At 40.0% G+C, this 25,802-nt stretch overlaps 1 long non-coding RNA gene across 1 annotated transcript in view; it reads right to left on the bottom strand.

Moving 5' to 3' along the window:
- Window positions 1–889: 889 nt before the first annotated feature.
- Window positions 890–25,802, bottom strand: part of LOC110353177 (uncharacterized) — a 130,907-nt gene continuing 105,994 nt past the window's right edge. Inside the window, exon 6 of the long non-coding RNA XR_011811811.1 lies at window positions 890–1,609. This is a non-coding gene — a long non-coding RNA (uncharacterized lncRNA). The remainder of the gene's footprint in view (window positions 1,610–25,802) is intronic.

The raw sequence follows: 25,802 nt of genomic DNA, 5'->3' as shown, positions 1-25,802 counted from the left end.
CCAAGTAGCCAGTCCTTATGAGTTTAGTGCAAACTGCATCATGCTGGATGTTTTTCTCTAACGTCCAGTAGCTGAAGGCTTGTACCTGTGGGAAAATCCCAGGCTTCAGTGGAGAAAAGAACAAAATGCATCTCTGTTGTTCGGGGCTGCACAGAGCTGTGGAAAACGTGACTCATCTAGCCTTGGGGCTGTTAGGATACAGAAGTGGAACTAAAGAAAGAAAAAACTAACATTGTTTTAAAATGTCACGTGGTTTCTGCAATCCTGGCTCTGCGTGATGTTACTAACACCACAAGTACATAGTGATATTTTCTTTTTCCTGGGCAAGATAAGACTTGTTCAAATCATACCTAAATTTTCACACGCAGATAATGAAACAATCAAATCACAGTCTCCAGAATATCTTTGTAAATGGATTTTTTTTTTTTGCCAAGACATTTTCATGTCAGTGCATGTCAGTGCACCTTGAATCACAGCCATCTACATCTGTCCTCCCTGCTCAGCAAGATGGAGTAAATGTTTCAGTGCTAATGGGTTCCAAATTTTCCAAGTTATCTAGCTTAGCTTTTTTTTTTTCTTTTTCCCATTTTCTTAGTGTATAATTGCATCTAATTGTACATTTCGAGCAAATACACATAATCACAACGTTATGACATGTAATTACCTAATTGTTATGTATAATTAAGTAAATAGCATAAGAAATTGTGCAGAACTTTAATAAATTTATTAAAAAGAAGTTAATCTTTTCTGCAGCTGACAGAAGATGACATTTTCATCTATAATGATCATAATCAAGTTAACATTTTCTACCCTAATTAGTGGACATTCTGCAGACATGTCCAGAATGTACACAACTGAAGCAAAAAACAGTGTGATGACATTTATGACTTTCTGTATGTATTTGCCGCATGCAATGACAAGCATCCTTACGTAGAATTTAATGCTCAGTTCTTAGGAAAAGAACGCAGTATCAGGAAAATCCATCCCATAGTATACATTAAACATGTTCTGCTGAAAACTTTAAAAAAAAAACTGTAAAAGATCTTTCTGTCTGCATGGCTCAAAACACGTTACCTACCTGTTGATGTAACACCCCATGTGCAGCTCCATACCATTAGTTCCTCTGTTTTCAGGGAGAGGCAGTCCCCCTGTGGCAGCTCCTTGGTCCAGCTCCTTGCCTGGTCCACAGGTTGCTGGCAGGTGAGGCAGCGATAGGGCAGAGCCCACAAAAGCAGGTGAAGGTTTGCCACCCTCTGGGGTGCCTGGTCTGCCTTCACTGGACTGATCTTGCCAGTGACCTCAATGCACTGTGTTGTTGTCCACAAGACAAAATGCCAATTATTTTTACAGTTTTCCAGGGGCAATATTTGGCACAGATTTCACATCCCAGACAAGGCAGTAACGGGTTCCTGCCAAGGAAATCAATGTTTTAACTCACCAGGAGATGGTATTGTCCCTGCTGCGGTTTGGTGTGGTGACACAAGTCTGTATTCAGTACTGTTTTCTCATCAGGAGTAATGCTCAGTTTAGAAGTTACTCTTCTATGGAAGGAGACTTCTCCTTGGCAAGGAAATTTTATTTGTTGTCTTAGTTCAGTTTCTTTGGTATCCTGGGAAAAGGCTGTGTATTACCCACTTACATGCATACATTTCATATATACCTGGTGAGAATTCATGCATATATTTCATATACACCCAATGAGAATTATTTTAAAATGGGCTAACACGTATCTCCTCCATTCTTCCCTGGATCTGTGGAGAGGTTAGCTACCTACATCAGCCAAATACTAAGCCAACAGGTCCCTTTCACAACATGCAGAATTTCACTTCCCAGGCAGTCAAGCAATGCAGGATTAAAGACAAGAAAAGAGACTGGTAGAATTTAAGACAGGTTCTTATGATACAAAAAAGGTTTTTCCCGTTGTCCTTCTTCATATTTTTCCTCTCTGATAGACAAACCAAATTATGGGCTGATGATCTGTTCAAGATGGTTGACAAGATATTTCTATGAATGGCTTACTCCATCTCCCCTAGAAAATGTGCAGTGTCATTAAGGTAACCTCCGTATTTATGATCTTAATGGTACCTAGGTGATTGAAACAGGGTTTTCTACATATAGCTCCTTGGGAAAGATCACATGGATATATCTTTTAGTAACAGATTTTCCACCTTGACCTGCTGATATGGACAGTGATCATAGGAACAGCTGATTCACACCCAGGCTTTGGGAGCTTTATATACTTTATGTTTCCTGAAAGCAACAAAGCCCCAAATTGCCCAGAAATAAATTGAATCCACATGTTTTGGAGCAACTCTCTATAAACAGTATGTTTCATTTAGCAAATATTTTGGGAAATAAGATCAACATGAGTTGAACATTGAAGAAGTGATTTAGAAGATTATTGTAAACAGAGTAGCTACATACACATAACATTTGACAGAGCAAATATGTGACAGAGCAACATTTGACAAATACAAAGCACTTTTCAAGCCATAAAAGACAGGTTTTGTTTCTCCCTACATTACAAAAATAAACTGCGACTGAAAAATAGCCTCAATTAACAGAAATTAGTTTTGCGGTGGGCATGTAATTTAAAGAGGAAAATCAGCACATTATACACACTCTGCAGCTATCTTAACAAAAACTGACACCCTCCCAAAAGGGCACGTAATGTAAATTGTTGGCAAACCATCTGAATGCCAGAATGAAGAAAGAAAGAGAAGAATCTGGAATGATAGTAAAAATGATACAATTAACCCAAACACAAACTGAAATTTGCATTTGCTTTGAAGTTCCCAGTTATTAAAAATTTGACACCTTCTCTGCCACACCAGCATCCCACGGAAAAAAAACAGCACTTCAAACACCTCCACCCACACCACCAAGCACAACTGCTATCCACAACAACCTTATAAATACCCCCCCCCCCTTTTTTTTTAATGGTAATACCTCAAACTAGACTGTACGTGAGGAAAAAAAAAATAGCTTCTGTGATTTGAAAAACAGAGGGATGGCCACATATCAATGTGGTGCTATTAAAATGAAGCTTTCCATCACTTTCTAATCCATGTAGACCATAAAAAAAAAATCAAAAAAAAAAAATCTAGGGCAGTTACTGAAAGAATCTGGCTAGAACAGTTATAATAACATCCATCTGGGAGAGGGAGAGAAATGTATACATACACACACATAGACATACATACATATTCTGCAGGAGACATTCTAGCTGGCCTTTGGGAGAGAAAATGTCTCCATTTATACAAGCAATCAAAAGACATTTTCTAGATACGGGGCTAACTGGTCTTTTGTTTAATAGAAACACTTTCAAAAACCGGAATTAATCCAGATTTGTTGGTTTAATAAAGAACAAAATCCAACACACTGATTTAATGCACTAGATTTACTGCTGTGTTCTGGCCACATGAAGTGCTGTAAATTGGATTCAGTGAACACAAGCGAGTCAATAAATGCCAGAAACAGGACAAGATATCAGTAAATCCACACCAAAACATTAAAAATCACTGCAAAGTATCTTAACCAGAAAGCAGCAACCCTGATTTTCTGCATTTTCTTTTTTTTTTTTTTTTTTCCCCTTATATTTACACCCAGGACAAGTGTAAATTGTACTAAGTCAACAAATAGGACAACATCAGCTTCTCAGGCATGTAGGTAAGTCTACACCAGCAGAGAAGCCTCTTCCCACTCACCCTGTAGAGAACATTGCTTGTCTTATTCATCCCATCTTTCTCCACAAAGAATATGATAGAACTGAGATCTATCACCACTGTCATTAATTTATCAGAAGTATACTTTTGATCATTCACGATACAGAATTTAAAAGAAGGTACTAAAGCTGTTGCAGAAACACACAGAGTGGTCTACAAATCCACACCTATCACCGTATTAAACTCTCCTGTACACCAGTTTGGATCCCTTGCAGATACTTTTTAAGGTGAACAACCATAGATGCTCACTGTGTGATACCATCCTTGTAAATGCAGCTTTCCTCTCATGATCAAATATCAGGAGAGCCCACAGAAACACTCATTTTTTGCTTCCCAAGCACACAGGTGCAAGGTCCACCACCAGGGTCTACCTACTCACTCTTTCCTCTTTTGAGGTGCCCAATTTCATTGCAAAACCCCATAAAGTCGCCTTCAGTGGCAGATTCCTCTTCTCTGGCAATCCATAACACCCAAGTCACAGCAGGGGAGAAATTTCCTAGAATTCCAAGTTTCCTCTACCTCAGCTGGGGAAATTGATTCCCGCATAAAGTGGCATTTCAAGACAAATTTCAAAGAGTTTCACCATTTCTCATAGTGCGACTTCCTAAATCTACAAGGAAATTGGCCTTCTGGGTTTTCTCATGAATGTACTGTACATAAATCAGATTTAAGTTTACAAAACTAACCTACTGATTATGTCCTTCAACTATACATTCCATAAGATAAAATCTCTATTCTTACAAGTGAGAGCAAACAGACATTAAACAGACAATGTTTTCGTTGTTTTGTGAAGAATTCTGAACACAATTAATCTGGATTTAGATAGTTACATAAACCTTTGGATTTAGGAAGCATGAGTATTACCAGATCCAGACAAAAATAATCTGTATTCTTCTTGCCCTGAGTTATATAATCCTCTAGCACATTCAGTATCGTCTCTGAATATCCATTTCTCTCTCTCTTTCTGCCTCAGGCCCCTTCCTTTGGTCTTTGCTTATCCTACTATTAAAACAATAGTTAAGAAAATATATTCTGACTCTTCTTTCCTATCTGATTTTTTTTTTTTTGCATACTGCTTCCTAAATTTTCTTAATCCTTTTCTTAATCACCATCACTGCTGCCTACAAAAGACCTTTCCAGGATCCAGCAGTTTCACAGCATAAGCAGGACTTGTTAGCTCTGTATAATGAGTCTCCGAGTCATCTGAAGAAATTCCTAAGGGAAAGCAGCATTTACTGTTGAATAAAATACAATTATATTTTGCAAACAGTAAATATAGGTAGGAAAGAAGGTTATTTATTGATCCTGTTTCACTCATATACATATACAGGATATGCATTTACTAGAAATGATATTCTTTTTTTCCCCCCTTAAGTCTCATCAAAGATATTACTAAAGGTGGAAAATAGGATGAAAGCAACACATCCTGAACCCCGATGCCAAAGCAGACCCCCAATTAAAACCCACTTCTCCCTGAAAATGCCACTCCTATTCCCCTCTCAGCAGGGGGCAAATAAGCAGAACCTACCTTTGATGACTATTAGAAACTCTGCAGTAAATGAGAGAACTATGATAACTTGGGATCTAGTCTAGGCTACAAGTAACAATGGTTCACACACGAAAAAAGTAACCAGAAATATCTGGTTAATTGTTCACCATCACTCATGTTCAGTGTGTGAAGTGCAGTGTTAGGTGACAGGGATCAGTGCAACCAGGATGGGAAATAAATGCACCCACTGCACACCTGCTATAGCATCACAGCTAGATTAAAATTTCATAGCTGCTGTATTCTTAAAAACATACTAGATATTCAAGACATGGGATGGAATAAAATATAGCCACTAGCTAATTAGCAGATCGTTTACAAAGCCTAGACCCCTCTTCTCTCCCGTGGCTGTCTTAGCAAATACAGATACCAGCACAGACTTCTTTTTCTATGCTTCCATCCTTTATCTAACTTTGCCTTTCATGGGTTCATTGAAGCAATGTTTTGTAATTGTATCAAATTAGTAGAAAACCCGAGGTATAGCAATTTGACAATGATATAACTGTCATGATGGTTCTACTTTTTGCTTGTACCTACTCAGGCATAATTAGAATCAAATATCTACCTCTCAGCGTTTCTCTTGGGCTCATCCAACTCTGAAAGCTCTCAGGCCATTAAGGCATATCAATTAGTAATGATTTTTTTCAGCCCCCAGCAGCCACCGAAGCATACATTAAAGGTGATATCTGTAGTCAAAAATTTAATGTGCACCATTTGAGAATATCTACTTTGTAGAAGAGAATATTGTTGGGGAAACTCATTTGCTTTAAGTTTTATACCACAGCTATTAAAAATATTTTATTTGCTGAATAAATGTCTGGCGAACACTCCTATATCTGTTAAATAATATTAATTGCACACAGGTTTGGAAAACACAGGAATCATTACAGGATAAATGTGACTGTGTAATAGTCCAAAAGAGCTAATGTTATCACCTCCCAGGCCACTTTTACAACCTTCTTTAGCAGGACCATCTTTAAATAAGTCATCGTGACCTGAGGAAAGCTACTTTCATTTTTTAGTATATCTATCCAATTGAGTAGATGTCAGAGAGCCAGCTCATTACAAGCACCAGAATTAAAGGGCTGTCGCATTCCTTGTAGCTAGGTTAAGTCTGTTCAGTTCGGACTGTTTGGAAAAACAATCCTTTTCATGTCCACAGTCATTTCCAGGCCTGGTAGGTCAGTTACCTCTCGTTTCAAATGCAACTGAAAAATTATTACCCAAGATCAGACTGCAACACAAATATAATGAACAGTATGAACACATATTTAGTGATAAGGTAACAATGGAGCAGAAAAATCCCCATATGCAGGAAAGAAGAATAGAAATGCACAGTCCAGTTCAGCTAATCAGATAATCTTGGCACCAATTTAATCTTCATAAGCTTTTTTCCTGATTAACACATGGAAGTGATGTCTAATCTAAGGTCACCACAAGTACCAGAAAGGTTTCCACAGGCTCTGAATCAGACTTTGTATGAGAGATGTAAATTAGTACAGAAAATGATCAAACAGAAGAAAAATGCAGAGGTTGCCTCCAAGGGAAGCTGGAAACTTGTTTCCACCTTGCATGCAACTGGAAATCTACCCCGTGGTTGCTGCTCGGTAGCTGCTTTCTTGTCCTACTGCAGGTCTTGGCCCAGCCCATCCTGCTGCATTTCAGGGTGTATAAACATTAATGAAAAGAGCTGGCTTCGTGACATCAGGAAACTTAGCCAAAAACCATAAGCACTGCTACAGATTCTCTGTAGTATGGCTTTGTCAGCTTTCAGAAGAGCTAATCCAGTGAATTCACAGCTTCTGGACCATATACTCTGACCTTTACCTATGTTTATTTATTGGAAAATACACATATACCCTGACCCTCATGGAAAATATCACAAACTGATGAGATGCCAGGAGTAAATCCTTGTAGATAGCAAGCATGAGCCTTGCTATGAAGACAGAGATGCAATTGAATTTGTCACTTGTTTGAGTGACAGAGGCTCTGACTCCTCCTTAAGCGATGTGACCTGTAACACATTTGGAATATAAGCGTATCATTCATTTCCAAGTTTTTATTCTACTGTTATGCCTGTAAAACTGCTTCCACTTGAATGTACTAGGCGTTAGTCAAAAAACTCTGGTCAAAAAAAGGTGAAGCAGGATGGAAATGCCATACACAGCATTTCCTTTTACCCTCAGCTGCAATGAACCTTCTTGCAGTGTAGCAGACCTAATAATCACTTGAAACATTTGTATAATGCCTTAATTATCTGTATAATCACCAACAAGTCTGACACCAAATTTCTCAGCAGGAGTTTGCAGACTCCTCAGTTAGTTAATGCATTACTTATATGAGTCTGAAGGCTCAGTCCCAGCACAGGTCATGTACCTGGTATGACTCTTTGGAATGAGGCCTAAATTTTTTTTTTCTATTTATTTCCCTTTGGGTCTAAATAGCAGCTCTGCTGCAACTGTGTATCTTTTACATCTGCATGCCGGCTTCCATACTAACGGAGCTCCTTTTTCTCCACACATGGAAATCCTCTAGACCAGACAAGCTTCCCATGAAAGAGTCATTTCAGTACGTAGCTCTCCTCATGTCCTGCCACCCCTTCCCTTCTCCTCAGCCACTGTGGTCCTTCCTCCACCACAGTGATGCCTGGCCAGCAGCTCTGAACATACCCTTCACTTCTCCACGAGTAGCAGAGTTAAACTCAGTGAATGCTGGGGAGTAATCCCATAAGATGCTGAATGAAAGCATATGTGGAAAACAGATTTACATTCTGAAAGTAGTAGGACTCATTTTAAAAAAAAAAAAAAAATATATATTCATGAGAATAGAACAAACTATTAGAATTTTTAGAAGTAGCACCCTTCCGCATCTACACACTGCTGCCAACGAGTTTTCCAGTTTTCGTACGCCTCCAGGAACGCCTGGACCGGAATGCTGCTTAGCTTCCTCGTCATGGCCTCTTGAAGTGCTTCTACTGATGCGTGATGCTTCCCCTTGAGCATTGATTTTATTCTCGGGAATAGAAAAAAGCCTGGTGGGGCCAAGTCAGGGCTGTAGGGGGGCTGAGGCAGCGTTGCCACCTTGTGCTGGGCAAGATACTCCACTACGCAGAACACTGTGTGGCTCGGTGCATTGTCATGGTGCAGCCGCCAATTATTGACGATGGCTGGGCGGACACGAGCATTGCGTTTTTGCAGTCTTGTGAGGACTTCCACGTAAAAAACAGCATTAACTGTTTGTCCAGGTGGTACAAACTCTTTGTGGATGACTCCATGTCGATCAAAAAAGCAAATGAGCATGGACTTTTGCTTGGATTTGCTCATTCATGCTTTCTTGGGGCATGGGGAAGCAGGGGTGTGCCATTCTGTGCTCTGCCGCTTACTCTCCGGGTCGTATTCAAACACCCACGTCTCGTCACCAGTCACTACATTGTCCAAAAAGTCGGGCTCCTCATTCACATGATGAAGAAGATCCTGGCAAATCGCTTTCTGGTTGGTCTTTTGCTCCTCTGACAACACTCGCGGCACAAGCTTCGCGCACACTTTCCTCGTGGCTAAGTTTTCTTTCACCATCTCAAAAACTTGGGTTTGAGGAATGCTCAAGTCATCAGCAATCATTCTGATACTCATCCTGCGATCACGGTTCAGTAAATTTTTCACTCACGACACATTTTCGTTGGTCTTGCTGGTTGAAGGGTGTCCAGAGCGGTCGTCGTCTTCCACTCTTTCCCTACCTTCTCGGAACAGCTTGTGCCACTCAAAAACACACGATCTACCCATGGCAGCATCACCGTAGGCCTCCTTAATCATGTCGTGAGTCTCTTTGCCTGTTTTACCAAGCTTTACACAAAATTTGATCGCGTATCGCTGTTCCAGTAAACGCTCCATGATTCCCCATGACGAGGCGTTTCGACAGGTGTTCACAGTACAAGCGACCTGCTCTCTTCAACGGCTGACAGCTGACTGCCGATTTTTCCCAGCATTCCCAATATCCCCCTCCACTGATCCTGTGCGCGCAGACCGCCTCTCGTCTGCCCATTCGCCCAGAAAAAAGCCAGTCCTACTACTTTCAGAACAGACCATGTACATCCTCTACTTTACAAGCTGGGACTTTTGCAAGTTGCAACCAAAAATAATAGAAGACTTGAACAAACACTTTATACCTCACTGCACTGCTTATGCTTTGATATTAAAGCTTCCTTCCAACCACTTAAAAATTATTTCCAAACCAGAGGAAGAAATATACTTGAGCCAAAGTGCCAAATAATCCATCTAGCATTATCTGCACACATATGCATGCAAGAAATATCTACCACCCAGGCAAGTCTACACATCTCCACTCCCTTTTGCAGCCATCAGTCAGGTTTGACCTTTGGTTCAGACCTAAAATCTTCCAACCCATTCGCTCTATCTTAAGACGAGCGGCTTCTTCAGGGAACGAGATGATAATGTATCTGCAAAGGGCTGACTCTTTGGTGTTGGAGGGGGGGAAGTGCCAGTATAACAAATTGCTCCTGTTCAAACCCATCAATTCAAAACAAGCATCTGGAAAACTTGACAAGAATACTCAAATGACCCTTGTGTTCTGACAGCTGGAAAAGAGAAAGCACTCTCCGCAAGGAGAAAAAAGTGTGCTCAAACTTTTTGCCTAGACAGAGAAACACATAGAGCTGTTGGAAACATTTTGCTTCAAAGCCCATTAAATTAAGCTTTCAGTGCAAAGTATGATTAATGCAGGCAACTATATTTGTGCTCACAAAACTGTGGTCAATACCACCAGAAGCTGGTCGTGGCGATGGGCAGGCCGAGAATTCCCTCCTCTCATGAACGCCCTGTGGTGGAACTGATCATTCCCCACTACGAGAGGAACTTTTGTCCCTCTTGAGCCCTGGCACATTGGAGCTGGGCTCTGCTGCTTTCATCAGGGGAAGAGCTGCTGCCCAGTCCATGCGGAGAGGCCACTGAGGATGTCTCCACAATGCACAGACTGCAGTTTTGTTCCTTCTCCCCAGTCCTTTGAAGAGAAACTACCTGAGATATTAAGGAGGGTGCACTATTACAGATTCCATTTCAGTTTGATTACATTTCAGGATTTCTGGTTTGGTCAAGATCTGAGGCAAAACAAATGAAAACAAGACAGCAGTACGTTGCAACATCAATGAATTCTCCTCATTCAGAGGTTCCCAATCTGTCATGGTCTCTGTAGATGAGACCTACTCATTACATTGGAATGTCTTAAAACTGTTCAAAATGTGACCAAACACTGCTGGCATTTCACAGCAGCAGACTGTGCTGGTTCTGATCCACGGACTTTGTTTTGCTGCTGTGGATGGTTACACACTGTACATCTAGGATATGGGAAACAGTTTACGCAAACACTGAACTGCCCTGCAGGAAGAAACCAAAGGGAAATTGAGCAGCAAAATCCATGCTCCCACTGCACTCAGGGATGTTGTTTCATGGAAGATCTCTCTGAAATGGTCTTCTTACTGGAAGATACTCAAGCAAATAATAGCCTAAATCTATTCTTTCAGATTAAAAAAAAAAAAAAAAAAAAAAAAAGGAAAGGAAAGGAAAGGAAAGAAGGCACTGTAGGAAGCACAGGTTTAAAGAGATGCTTGAACTCCCCAACAGGCAGCACCCCAAATCCTCCAAACTGTAGGTGGTCAGAAATCCTCCATTTACCTTAAAGATGCCTTGGAAAACATATAGGCTTGAGTGTCAGAGAAACAAAGGCATAAGCCTCAGTACTTTACAGTTATTTGTATAGAAGCAGTAACAGAAGTTTTTGAAATTACTTGGGTTTTATTACACTAAAAAATGATCCCGGTTTTAAATTGTTTTTGATTAAAAGTAGTTCTGCTTGAAGGTACTCAATAATGCATTCAGTGTTCAAAACCACCAAGAACCAATACTCTCTATATAGCGAACACTGGACTTTATTTTGTTGGGGGTTTTTTGTGTCACAAGAAAAATTAACCAAGTTACATTAGAAAATGGGTCACAACAGGATTTGCAATAAACACTATATACAATATCAGCCATTTGTACAGAACACAGCTGACACACACACAGAGTTTTCTGGTTTATGCCTTACTTCTACGACTCTAAATTGATTTACAACTCCATGTGAGACTCATAAAACAGCCCTAGGCAACTCTAGTCTGCAAGCAGACTATTTGCAACACTGTGAATTTCTCAATTTGCCCATTTAAAAACATTTTCCCTTTTCCTTCCTTTCAATAACAGATTTCTGGAGGGAGTAGGTCGAGAGATGAGAAGAGAGATTTAATGGTTACATAACTTGAGACACAAACAAGTGCATCACCTGCTCCAGCTGCTGATCCTGGAGGAAATCTGTTATTTGACTGGGACTGGGGGAATTACTGCTCCCTGCACACCCACCCCAGCAAACACCAGTATCTGGGAACAACACCAGCATCCTGACCACACAGGTATGATGATGTAAATGTGGCTGTGAGATGAACCACAACTTTAATGTCACTTCAATTAGAAGAAAGTTCTGATTTTATTAAGCCAGAAGAGCTATAAAAACAGCAAATTTGTGTTTACGCACGTGGGAAGGCATCCAAAATGAGGCAAGGTTGGTCTGTAAAGGAGTTTGTTTATCAACCCCACCCTAAGCACAATCCTCTGATATCAGTAGATAATTATCCATCTGCCAGTTTGGAAATTAGGTACAGAGAAATGGCACAGAGGTCCCAAGGTGGCCCAGGAAATTAGAGACAGAACAAGAATTTGCTATTCTGATTCTTAGTATAATACTCTTTCTAATAAGCTCCTTTACACTACCACTTTCACTTTACTTTTCTAAATGGGAAAATTGCTATGGAGAACATTTTCTGTCAGGCAGCAGGCATCTAGAGACCAAATACCAAATCAAATGCACAATCGCTTGTTTTGTTCAACCCCACTGCACTTCCACTGGGGTTACATGGCAAAAGCTTGGAGCTGACTTGTCTCCTTATCTACCTGTTCCTCTTACTGTTACTCTCTAATTTAACACCTTGTGATGGCACATACATGAATCCCAGCTCCTCCTCAACACTTTGGCTAGACTGGTAAGTATAACTGAGATGTACCTATTTTACTCTATCTCTTCCTGACACTGCAAGCACAGTTCTTTCATGTCCATGTTCCATTACTCGGCTTATTTTAGGGCCTGATACCAATGAAAGATACACATGGGAGCCAGCAAGACGTGACGAGTCATTAATACTGCCATAAATGTTCTTTTTGCCTGGGTAGATCACTGCAAGATTTTGGTTTTGCTCTAGGGGTAACCTGTGAGTGCTTTTAAGGCCAGGTCTATGGTCTAATGCACCATGGACACAAAACAGAAAAAATACCACTGACCTGTCCTGACAGTAAAATTCCACAGCATGCTGTCAGCTTCCATCCTGGCTGTGCAAACCTGATACACGCTCAGACAAGGTGCACAAGCAAGTCTCACAGTGGGTACAGCAGAGCTTGGCAGCTGAGATTCGTGGCAGCCCATCTGCAGAGGAAGGCCTGCTTTACGAGGCCGGGCCTGCACCCGTCAGCCCCCGGGCCCACAAGCTGCCTGTCGCGTGCAGCCATTTGAATCCTCTCTCAGGTTGCATTAATAGCCCCGAAAACACTCTGCTGCTCCTTAATTAAAGAAGCCCTTCTGCTTGCCCACAGAACAACTGTTCCATAGAGAATGAAGTAACAAATCAGGCCCAACTGCCAATTCGTCTTTTGCAGTTAGTCATGTGAGGAACATGACGATGGCAAAGACGAAAAGCCTTTTTTTTCCATGACTCATAAATTTTGAAGAAAAACCTGCAATATTTCAGGACTGTGGGTTTTGGGAACAAAATTACAGTTAATCATAGAATCATAGAATAATTTATGTTGGGTGGAATCTGTGGAGGTTATCTCATGCAACCCCTCTCCAAAAGCCAGCCAACTTTTCTCAGGGCCTCGTCAAGCCTTATTCACAGCCTTGTCACACAGCTTTACCAAACAGCTGGTCTGCTTTGTACATTTTCTCCCTTTCAAATGACTTTTTCTAGAGAACACATACAATAGCAAATTGCAATGCAAAGATACAAAGGCTTCTTATAATGCTCAAGTCTCTATCACAACATCTATTTTGAGAATATTTTCAACATGACAAGTCTATTTTTTTCCCTTTATTTCCAATAAAACTCACCAAAAAAAAAATTCCACAAGATTTGATGTTCAGTAGATACCAGGAAAGGGCTAACGTAAGGCTAGACACTGCAGTACATCAGCACATCACAAGAATTTTTCCTGATGAAGTAAACATTCTTCTCTCCTTATATACCACAGTGTCTCTTCCTCTCCCAGCAGCAGTGACTGCAAAGCTCTACCAACACATCCACCTGCATACAGACCTGTCCCAGATGTGGGAAACATGGGGCCAGGTGCCTACAGCCATCCACTGCCTGCCCTGGGCACAGCCCTTGCTCGTGGCTCCCTGGCAGCCACATCTGGGAGGACAACCCAAGCCTAAATCTTCTCCCAGATCTTTCAATAATAGTTGTTATATAAGTGTTTTTTTTTAACATGTAGCTGCATATGTGTTACATAACAATCCTTGACTCCAATTATTTTTTGCTGCAGTCAGCATAAAAGTCGTTCTTGGTTTTTCTATCAATTAGATCAAGGGGGAGCTGTGTACATCATATGCCTGTCTATACATTTAAAAGAGAATCGCTGTAGGGTAATTATAAAGTATCAGATCATGAGGGAAGACACCACTGGGAGAAGGACTGGTTTATGCAGCATGAGCTCAGGGCTATAATTCGTAAGGCTTAGGCAGTGCACAGGAGAGAGCGATGCTGCCCCATGTGTCTCCATTCACTCCCTGCTTTGGCCAACCAAATCACTAGGAGTCAGCATTTTTGAAGAGACCTGCCATGGGAGCCCAAGTGGAAAGTGAACAGCTCTGAAACCACCTCCTCACTTCCCCGTTTGCGAATGTGTGATCCCACCACTTCCCTCCTCTGCCTTGGGCATATGCATTTAAAGTTCTTTGGGCAAGAATTGTCTCTAATAATACATATGGTACAATGCCTAAAGCTGGCAGTCCTGGTGCTGACTTTGCCCTCCCAGCATCCATGCTATACATGGATGCTATACAATCTAAAATAAATAAATAAATAAAAAGAGCCCTTTAGAACTTAAGAAAGAAGTCGACTCTGGTTAATTACCAAGAGCTTCCCATCAGGTTGACACACTCCCACAGTGGACACACTCAGTGGTAGTTCTTTATTTCTGAGCTTTACTTTAATCCCTCCTCATTTCTCTTGTTTCATTTTCAGTCAGTGCAGGATCCTAATGTTTTTGCCAGCTTATTTTAATGGGATTGTTAGCATCCAGGAAGCCTTGTCAAATAATCATTACATAGTTACTTTCAGGGCCCCCCATGGATACTTCCACTTGTTGCTGTGCATTTCTCTCTGCCCTGTTAGCAGGGAAGATATTTTTCTCACTGGGAAAGCATCAAATTAAAAATGTGGCTCTTCAACCCTGTCCTGGCACCTCAACCAAAGGTGTAGCTGCCCTGTCTGGTTGACAGACCCTTTACACTACTGCTTTGTCTTTGGTAATTCACATTTATGCATTAGGCAACAAAAGGACATTTGTAAAACTCGTCTTGAGTAACAAACTGAACTCTCTCAGTTTTTTCTGGGAGAGACAAATATAGATGGGAACACCATAACTACCTTGTTGATGGCAGTTTTCACTCCCACAAGGGGAGAAAATCCAGCACAAAGAAGGTCAACAGACATGTCCGAGGAAGGGTTTTGATGCTGCTTTCCAATGTGCCCTGCCTAGGCAGAATTAAAATGCCCAAAGTTTCTCTACTATCAAAAGAGCTCAAAAAAAGAGACCAGCTCAAGCTGGGGATGCAGCCAAGTCACAAAAACACCTTTGTGTGTCTGTTTCTCCCTTGCAGGTCACATTACTGTATGTGGAAACTGAATTATTTATATTCAGACCAGTTCCCCCCTAATTAGACATTGACCTTGATTTTATTTTTAGTATCCAAAAGCCAGAGAAAGCCTAATGCACCCTAGCTTTCTACATTAAGGAAAGTCAAGTTCCATTTTGGAGCCCCAGACAGCGCACGCTGCATGTTGTTTGCACTGAATTTCATGCTTGTCCAGCCCGGCAGAAATGCAGATAATTATGCTCAATGCAGAATGCATCTAGGCGGCACCAGTCACATATTTCAAGGTGCATTTAGAGTTAATGACAGCAAAACAAATTGCACAGAATAATATCCTTGACAAACTTCACCCCTTTTGGGGTTGGCAAATCATTTGTGAACTAACCTTGATTACCCTGAATTTATTTGTTGTTCATAAATATTCCCCAATTAGTTTCAATGAATAATTTTCAACCTCTTAGTTGTAAACAATTGATAGCTATGAATATTTGTTATTCATTACTGATGTCGTATGACTGGTCATTTTTATTGGAAAACTATTTAAAGAGGAGAATAATGCATCCTATTACAAATAGTGTAAATAATAAAGAATCCAAATGACAATTATCAAGTCAAAAAACACTTATCAGAATCCTTGACTCAGAGTTGGTGGGAGTCCAAGAATTAAGAAGTCATAATTAATATAGCCTCACAAATCACAACGAACAAGATCATTTTTGTTCATAAAAGTATTCTTAAGCCACTGCATTTAAGTGTCGTTAATATAACAGGCCGGATGACATACAACATTCTTTTAAGTGCGGCAGCTATTGTTTCAAATGCTTAGAAAATTTACATGGAAAGAAAAACTTGGTAAACATGGTAATAGTTCAGAGCACTTAAAAATACACTAATGAGTCTTTGCAGAAATAGCTATTCTTGACTGGTTATTACAACAGCTTCACAAGAGGATTGCCATCTTGCATAATTTAACAACACTGTTAAACCTTGTGAAGTAAGCAAATGAAAATGCTTTAAGTTTTTGTTTTGTTTTGTTTTGTTTTTTAATATATATTTACTCTCTATGTTAACACTATTAGGAATTAAAACTATTACAAGGAAACCATTTGTTAAGAGAACCTGAGTTCAAAGTTTCACTTGAACAAGCCGTGGTACAGATCTTGAAGCCACGACAGGGACTTTTTTGAACTGATACAAGGTGTAACCACTACACCCTGATGATCCTAATTTGGTGTGTTCTTTACACGGAGAGCAACTGTTAACAAGCTACACAAAAGCATGAGTTTCTTGAAGAACACTACATTAACAACTGCAAATCAAGCACCAAAAAGCTGGAAATGACACTGATTTTGTTATTGATTCCTAGCAAAAGCCTTCTCATCTAATCTGTCCACAATATTCACTTGATCTGGGAACTTTCCCATGCAAAATAATAATAATAATAATAATAATAATAATAACAACAACAACAACAACAACAACAACAACAATTAAAATCTGAAAACTGAAACTTGGAATAGGATGTATCTGGGAAAATCAAAAAATGGTATGCTGATCCCATTTGTAATTACCTAGCACTATCTGTCAAAAAATGCCAGTCTGTATGTACAACAATGTGAAATACACCCTGTAAAGAGGACATTGGTGCTGACATTCCTTTGACCAGGATGCGGGTTCCCAGAGGGATTTTTTCCCTTGAGCCTTGCAACTAAAACACAACCATGAAATTCAACACCCCAGCAAAATCAAGCTTCTCTAAATTGATGAATGTATGTGAAAGCAGCAACATAAGAGTATTTACAGATGACAACAATAACCTTTTCAGTTACTTCATATCTTCACCACCCAAATTATGACCTAAAGGCAAGACTTAAAACCAGACTGCTCTGCAGTAGATATGCTGTTCTGTCAAATGAGAGGTTGAGAAAATGCTAGTATCATTCATCATGCTAATAAAGATCATCAATTTATAATAGTACAAGAAACAAAAAAAAAAGGAGAATTTTACATAACTTCTGAAAAAGATTTTGAGGAAAAGTTGATGAATAAATGACAACATTAGGAATTAGAAATAATCCCAAGTGTGGTCTAGAAAACTGAACAAGGACCCTGAAGGTCACTCGCTGGACATGTAACTGGAATTTGCCCTAATGCTATGACAAGTGTCACATAATAACTCAAGAGAAAATTAGAAATTTTCAGCAGACATGTGCAGGAAACCTGACAAATGGGGCCCAAGGCCACACACTGAGGAAAAGCAAAACTGAACATCTGCTCATTAACTGGTCCCTGTCCATCATGTCCACCAAATGAGGCTGGGGCTCAGTGTCAGAATATGCTTATTTAATTAAAATCTCATCATCAGATACACAACTTTGCACAACCCCCAACTTCCTCATTTAAAAACAAACAAATAAAAACATACTGTGGGCTTGTCTTTGGAAACTAGTAGTTCTATGAGTATACTTCAGTGTGTAATTATTATAAACAAATCCTTGTGCTGTAGGAGAAAGCCTAAGCTGTGGAAGCAGCAAAAGCAAATCTTCTCAAAGCTTGAATGTCACCACCTTCACCAAAGAAAAGCTTAGTTTTACATCTTCCTATAAAACCATCCATGCCACTGATTTCATCTAAAAGCTAAGATTAGGTAATGGAAGGGTAAAGTAAAGCTTTGATGTTTAGATTTTAGGTCTGCTTGCTACGAGCACCGTAAATTGGTTCTTCAATAGAACGAGGTGAAGACAGACAATGGATTCATCCCTGAGCAAGATGCCTAAACTCAAAAAGCCAATATAAATGTACTTTGGCCTGTCAAAGTGAGCCCTGTGAGGTAGATGAGCTATAGAAATGCAGGACTCACCATACATTAGCAATCACAGAGGCACTCTAATCAGGACTGCACTTTAAACTTCTATCTCAAAGGCAACAAAAAGTGTAGGCTGTGTCTGATTGGAGTGAACATTCCTTGATTTATTTCATAGTGTCCTAAAACTTCATTCAAGGTTCTTCTGCAAAGGATAAAATAAAGTGGCATGCGGTAATTGCCTTGACATCCTTCAGGAAAAATCAATAATGAATATGATGGAAGGGTCAGGAAAGAAACAGACCCACTACTGGCCTAACCTAGACGGTTTAAATCAAACTAACTAGATTTGATAAACAGTGAAGCCTCTCTCCTCCCTCTATTTTAGGTGAACTTAGTTAATTACATTGCTCCTGAGAGTGAAGTGCTAATTACATCCTGGCAGAATCCCCAAGCATAACAGGGTTGACACTGTTTCCTCAGGCACTCAGCTTCCCAGTGTGTTGTGGTCTGGACCCGTGCACCCCTGCCCTCACAAGCCCTCTGTTTCTTCATGAGCAGTGATGGGCAGTCATGATCAATTACGTGCTGAACAGACATCCCAACCAACTCGGCAGACTGAGAACTCTCATTGCCTGCAAAGTAATGATGAACCAAGAGGGGCGAAGGTGGGGAGAAAAGAAGGAAAGGATAATTCTGCTGTCAAATGTACAGACAAGCTGAGATGACTCTGATGAACTGTTACATGTCTCACAGATGCTGCTGATGCTGGTCTCCGGGGCATGAATGCACTTCTGAAAGCCATAACCTTTATATTGGACATGTGAAACAGCAAGATACACAGCTTGTATTTTAAATTCCCCAGAGAAAGGGTAAAATCATCAGGTGTCGAGATTTCTTTTCAGGCCTTAACCCTAACGTGAAATGTAATCAAACAAGTGCTCTTTTACTTCTGAACACTCAGAATTACATTCAGGAAAAAATACATAAACATAGTTACCCATGATGGTCAGCACCTCCTTGATACTTGCATCAAGAGGGAAAACAGCTGGAGATTCTCTTCACCCTCATTGTCCACTGTGCAAATCCTTCTACGCCTCTATGCACAGAGGATTGCTAATTACTGTTACAATCTAAAGAAAAAGTTGTTTGCAAGGGCCCCTAATTAATGGAGAGTGATACTGGATACCATTTTCCCAGAGTTCAGATACTAGCAGTATGCCTTCTCTTTGCAAGCACAAAGCTGATGAAAAGCCTGTTCATTTTGCAGCTCACATACAGACAACATTTGTTCCTCTATTTTTCAAAATGAGCATATAGTCATCATACCTAATTGTTTACCAAATCCGATACTTTTATATTTCATGCTCCATTCTGGAGCTTGAACAAGAGCAAATAAGGCAGAACTGTAGCACACAGAGGAAGAAAGAAATTGCTCAGAGAATCCAAAGAAGCCTTTATTGTACTTCATGTTCTTTCTAAAACACTGTAATCTCGTTGTACTTTTTGTACCCTATTAGCACCATCTAAGGGAAGAACTTGGGAATCACCTAAAGGTGGCACAAGAACTGTAAACAACAGTGAAATCTTTTCACAGTGTTGAAGATCAATGTCAGAATATTTCAATGCAAAAGAGACAAAACAAACAAACAAACAATTAAGTTCTCACATGACTCAGGAAGAAAATTGATTAAAGCCTACTAGTGAAAAGTAACTCAGGACAGCATAACATAAATTACCAAGTGCAGATTTCAAATTAAGCTTAATACTCATGTACAGAAATAAGTAAGAAACCATGAAGCTCTTTTCCTCCATCATCACCAAGTTCCAAATTTGTGGAAAAGGTATAGGATGTGGAGGCCTACAAAAGCCTGAAATTATTGAAAAGAGATTGTGTTTTGTTTGTTTGTTAGTTTTAAATAAACCAATATACACTGTCATTTGGGAGTGAGCAGGGGGCATGTGGTTGTTAATGTTTATCCAATGTAAAAAATAAAGGCTTGGATCCATCATAATGACAATTTTGTGCAACAAAAGATCAACTAATAAATCAATTGGAAAGCTAATATAGCTCAGCAAGTGGCTATAGGTGTAGAAACTACCAGCTGGTTGCTCAACAGGGGCATTCACCACCTACATTTAGACCTCTAACTCAGCTTCTAAGTTTGGGCTTTTATATTTAACCAGCTGAGAGTCACCCTGCTCCTAACTGGGATGCACTGGATGGCTGCTGGGAGGCACAAGGACAATAAGGAGCCCCTGTATGGACCAGTGCCACAGGGGAAACCTTCCACTATCCTGACTGGCCCTTATGGGAGAAAGAGCAAAATGAAAAACCATTCCTGAGGAAGACCCTTCTGGTCACGAGTTCTAATGTATTTCTTAAATTTTAAACACAAAACATGTATTATGCATTAAGCAATTAAAAATTATTATAAAGATTCTTCCTTGTTAAAATAGTTTTACCAATGAAAATAATAGTAATAATAACAAATAATATATAATATTTATGAGAATCTGAGCCATACCAGCTTGGATTTGCAAAATATTTTTCATGCTCAGTTTGTAAAATAAAGGGACAACAAATTGCAAAGCGAAATGACTAGAATACTGACAAGAGTGAAAAGCTATCTACAATAGGTTCTTCAATGTTACAAACAATTACAAATTGAGATACAATGATATAACACTAAAACCAGTGCAATCCAGGTTAGAAGTAAGACACAAATCTAACAAAGATGACAAATAGCCACTGGCATCCTTTGTGGCATTTTGTGCTGGGATCTCCATCATGATCATTTTTAAAGCAGGACATGACATCTTTCCAAAGGCTCTGCTATGCTTCAATTAAGAATTAATTAATCTAAGTCCCATCAACTATATTATAAAGGAGGTCAGACCAAAAGATCACAGTGATAAAAAATAAATGCAATTCCTCTTACCTAGACAGTGAATACTTTGTCAAATATCTCTCTTCTTGTTCAAACATTAACACTTCCACATATTAATTACTATTCCTGTAAACTCAGTCACCAGTGCTTATTGAGCTCCTTGTAAATGCAGAAATCTTTATCCATAAACAGTAATAGGACTATCTATTGCTCACATGATCATTTCTGGTTTTACCAAAGAAAACGTTCAAAACTGGATTTCCATTTCTAGTACTTCATGATTAAAAATGCAAAATTTGCTTTATGGCCTTACTCTAAAATATTCCTTTCAAATTAGGTATCATAGCAAACCCTCCCAGCCCTGAAGGTCTGAAGGTCTATTTCTACAGAATATGTAGAAAGAAAAAAAATCACAGATGTGAACGTAGTCTGTATTTGTCCAGAAGTCTAAACTTCCATCAAAGGAACAGGCTCAGCTCAATACATAGGCTAATTCAGTATCCCAATAACATAAAGATAAAGGATGCAGGAGCTTTTGCAGCTTGTCAGAAAAGAAAGACCCAAGATGTCTATGTAAACCATCACATGCAATCTCTTGCTGCACATCAGCCCATTAATTCACGCTCTTTCCTTTTTATCTGGCTCTGTAAACAGCTACGGATTGCAGACAGTCAGCAGGTAAAACAAAAGAAAGCAAAACCCAGAGCCAATACAGCAAAAGGCCAAAGAAAACCAACTCAAGAAAAAAAAGGAGCTTGTTCAATATGACAATTCCAGTCACCCTCAGAAACAATTTTCACCTGCTACAGTGGCAGGGGGAACATGGCAACAGACATGTGCTCGGGTTTGGTTTCCAAAGCCTGTTTCATTCAGCAGTGTTATCTGACTCAGAAGAGAGAAGAACAATGACAATGAAGAAAAAATAGTGCAGTGGTATAAAGGATTGCTAATGGTTTATCAGCCTTTTCATTTTCTGAGGCTTCAGCTCGTACCTACCTATGCACAGTAGTAAACACAATGACAAAGACATTATCCCCAGCTTGCTGGGGGCTGCATGGGGTGCACATGAAAAGAGCAGATAAGCTGAGCCCAGTTTCTAGGAGGTGCCATTATCATAAGCAGAACTCGCTTTAGTTTCCCAGCACAGAAGGTAATACACGAATTGCTGTTTCTTCGTGTTAAACCCATTTGATATCCTTTTCAAACAGCACAAATGCCTCTCTTCCCTCTACCTGCATTGCCACTGGAAAATGCCCGTTACTAGAGCCAAACATTTTCCAAAGGTAAAACAGAAGTTTCTACCACCACATTTGTTGATGGAGTAACTGTTCCTGAAGTCCATTTATAGCAGCAAGGTTTCAGCCAACTCTGCGCAGGCTGACCTAACATGCAAGCCCATGGTCCCTCCTCCTTTCTCCAAACCAAGTCCTGAAGGACTGTAAGAACCTTTCCAGCACATCCAGAGCCAATACAGGCTCTGGCCATACCCACATGGCACATACCACAATGCTGTCCATCATCACAGTAGATTAAAGCTAAACACACCAATGCATGTGGCTGCCACCTCTCCTGACGCATTGGCCTCCCTTCAGCCTACTTGCAGCCACTGCAGACAAGCTGATCCCTAGAATAAATCTATTGATTCCATTACCTTTGCTCATAGTAAAAGGTACTTTGTTATATATAGACGCTAGTACAAAGAAACAGTAAGGAAAACATATGCTAGGAACTCTTAAAAAAAAAATACAGCAGTAGAGAAACATAATGATTTTCACCCTCTTGGTGCCCGCCCCATATCTAGGTTCATTACTAGAGCGTGTACCTATTCAGGATACTGTATGCTACCTACCATATATGACATTCTTTAATCTAAAAAAAAGGTATATATTACACTTCCTTTAGTGAACAACTTTTGTATTCATACCTACCTGCAAATTACTAAGAACAGTGCTGGTGCTATGAAAATAATAAACTGCAGTAATAAGATGTATTTGTGAACGCGCTGGGGCTTGATCAACCCAATGTTCGTGCCAGAGCAAAGATTTCATTTCCACTGAAAAAAGTAGTAAGGTATTTCTCTACAATGGGCTCCAGTGAGCTTTTCAGATCCATCAAAATTACGTTCATCTTTCAAGAATTACATTGGCTTAAAATCCTCAGGTTGCTCTAGGAGCAAGTTAGCTTTGTTATTTTAGTTTAGCTTCACAGGGCTGGCTTTGCTCTAGACTGAAGTGAGGAGACTTGAGTCAGAAAGGCAATATGAATATTAGAAATAGTGTATAAAGGTTATATAAAAAACAGAAGGATTCAGAAGAATTGCTCCAGCCTCTAATCAGAGCTGAAAATATAAATGCACAAAACCAACTAAAAAACGGAAGGTTTCAGGATGAGGGTTAGACACGAAGAAGATCTTTTATCCTGCCAGTCCCTTGTTCAGCAGTTCATGGGGCCAGGCTGCAGAGGGGACCTCCTTGCTCTCCCTGGAAGAAAGGGTTTCACTCAACAAGAACATTTATTTAACCAAGAGGATAGTATTATCTAATAACATTACTCCAGGGAGGACACCCGTGGGCTATACAATTTACACAGGTATTTTAATAAATATCATGAATAATAGACAAGGAATATGCACTGGTCCATGTGCTCAAGTAATAGCTCACTTCAGATGTGGAAGTCACTGTACAGCTCTCAGAGACTGGCTTTTTCCTTTGATTTATCTAGGTCTTTCTGAAATTACTGACAAGCACCCAAGATGCTCTCCCCAGAAAGAAGGACTGTGGGAGCTTGGATTTAATCACCCCAACCCTTGTGTATGCAAGCCACATACTTAGATTTGATGCAGGTGCTGTAAATTTCTTCAAGGGGGGTTAAAGTAGTGCTCAGGAGATACAGCCACACAATTTCAAATCCTATTATTTGTTGACAGGATTTATGAAAGTCCCTCCCACACACTGGTTTGAAAGTTAGGCAACTCATTTCTTCCCACACTTCCTCAGGCATCAATCTATGGCCCTTAGCTATGCATCCGCACATGTTATTGGCTTGCTTAATTGTAATTCTGCAATATTTAGATACCTGCAGAGGGAACACTGCCATCACTTCACATTATTTTTGAAGCCTCCCTGTTTGTTCCATTTGCTATTCTGCTTCCCTTCCGCCCCAGAACATGTCACAAGGGTGCTGTAATGGGCACGCTTCATTGAAGTGGCTGTCTCTAGCCATACAAACAGGGCAACGAGGCAGCAGAGCAGAGCATGCCTTACACTTCTTCAGGCTCTCAAGCCTTCACAGGACAAAACGGGTTTTCTTGTGGTCACTTGTGAAAGATCTGTTTGGCAGGGACACCAGGTAGTTACTTGGTTCATCCCAAAGCACGCTGAGCTATACATAAACCACCCTTAACAGGCATTTATCTAAGCTGCCCTTAAGATCAAGCAAAGAATCTCTCTAGGGCAGCACAGTACTTAATTGCACTTAGCATTAGAAAAGTCTTCTGAGGTCCAAACTAAACACTCCTGGCTGCAGGCATGCATAGATACAAGTCTATTACAGCTTCTCACAGTGAGCACTTTTTCCTTAATGGCACCTATCTATATATACTAAGATGATGTAAATCCTCAGTTTCTTCTTTCCTGAATTAAATTAGGAAAATTAAATTACAGTAGTTCTTCCAGAATTTAACATCTTGTAAGCAAGAAAACAAAGCCTCTTGCCATTCTCATCCATTACTCATCTTAGACAGAAAACAGATAAGGCCCCCAAATTGCCACAGAAGATGAAGAAATCATGCACCTTAAATACAGTTCTTGGATTCTTCACAGAGTTACGTTTGCCTTTGCTATGGCAAATAAGAAATATTAACTCTTACTTAGTTTGTGATGGAAAAACATTGGGTTCAGTCAACTAATAATGCCTAATTAATTACTCCCTGTTTAAGCGTTGCACTTTGGGGTGTTTCCTTCCTAAACATACTTTACAGGAATATTTGAAAACTTGACCTTCTTGATCAGCAAAAAGTTCCCAAATTTCTGGAGAATTCTGATCCTTTTCTGCAAAGTCCCTGCAGTATACTCATGCTCAAATCCAGAAGCTGAGACCTCAATGAAAATATAGAAGTGGACCAGACCAACAACTAGAGTTCATTTAATATATGCCCATGCATGACTTGGCCATTGACATTGAAGACTTATTTCCCTACAGTTTTCAACCAGCTAGGAACATACACTACAATGATTTTGTCTGGAAAACACTCCCTTTCTGTTTTAGGAATAGCATGTTGGGTTAGGTCACTTACCTCTTGTATCTACCATAAGAATGGAGAACATTAATTTATCATGACAACAACCTTGTGCATATTTCAAGCTGGTTTCTCTTCCTGCAGTCTGCATACACAAATTCAGGCTTGCTAAGTATTGTGTTCCTCCCAGAGCTTATGTTCTTATCCTGATATCATCTCTAGAGTTTTCTTTCAAACAGCTTTCTTGTTTAGAGCACAAAACACTGTGCTCTTTTCATTCCTGGCTTTCCACCAGGTCAGAAAGCATTTTCACCTCATTCTTTAAGTAGGACTTGTAAGAGAAATCCTATTTGACTGATTTGGGGGATGTATTGCCTCTCTGGTTGAGAAAAGGGACAAGCACTTGCTCATCCACTTTCACCACAACATCCTCCACAGCCAGTTGTAATCTCTGTCACAGAGGTTCCAAAGTACCTGACAGGAACAACTGGGTTTTACTGGGGTGTGTAGAGCAAAACCACATGCAAAGTGTGGCCCCTTTGGGTTCCCGCTCAGCTGAAACACTGCAGATCACAAAGCAGAGTGCTCAGTACGAGAGCGTTTTTTAAAACTTTTACAGATTTTTGGAATATCT

The sequence above is a fragment of the Anas platyrhynchos genome, chromosome 10 (assembly GCF_047663525.1).
Source record: "Anas platyrhynchos isolate ZD024472 breed Pekin duck chromosome 10, IASCAAS_PekinDuck_T2T, whole genome shotgun sequence".
NCBI lineage: Eukaryota > Metazoa > Chordata > Aves > Anseriformes > Anatidae > Anas > Anas platyrhynchos.
This window is presented reverse-complemented; position numbering and strand designations above follow the sequence as displayed.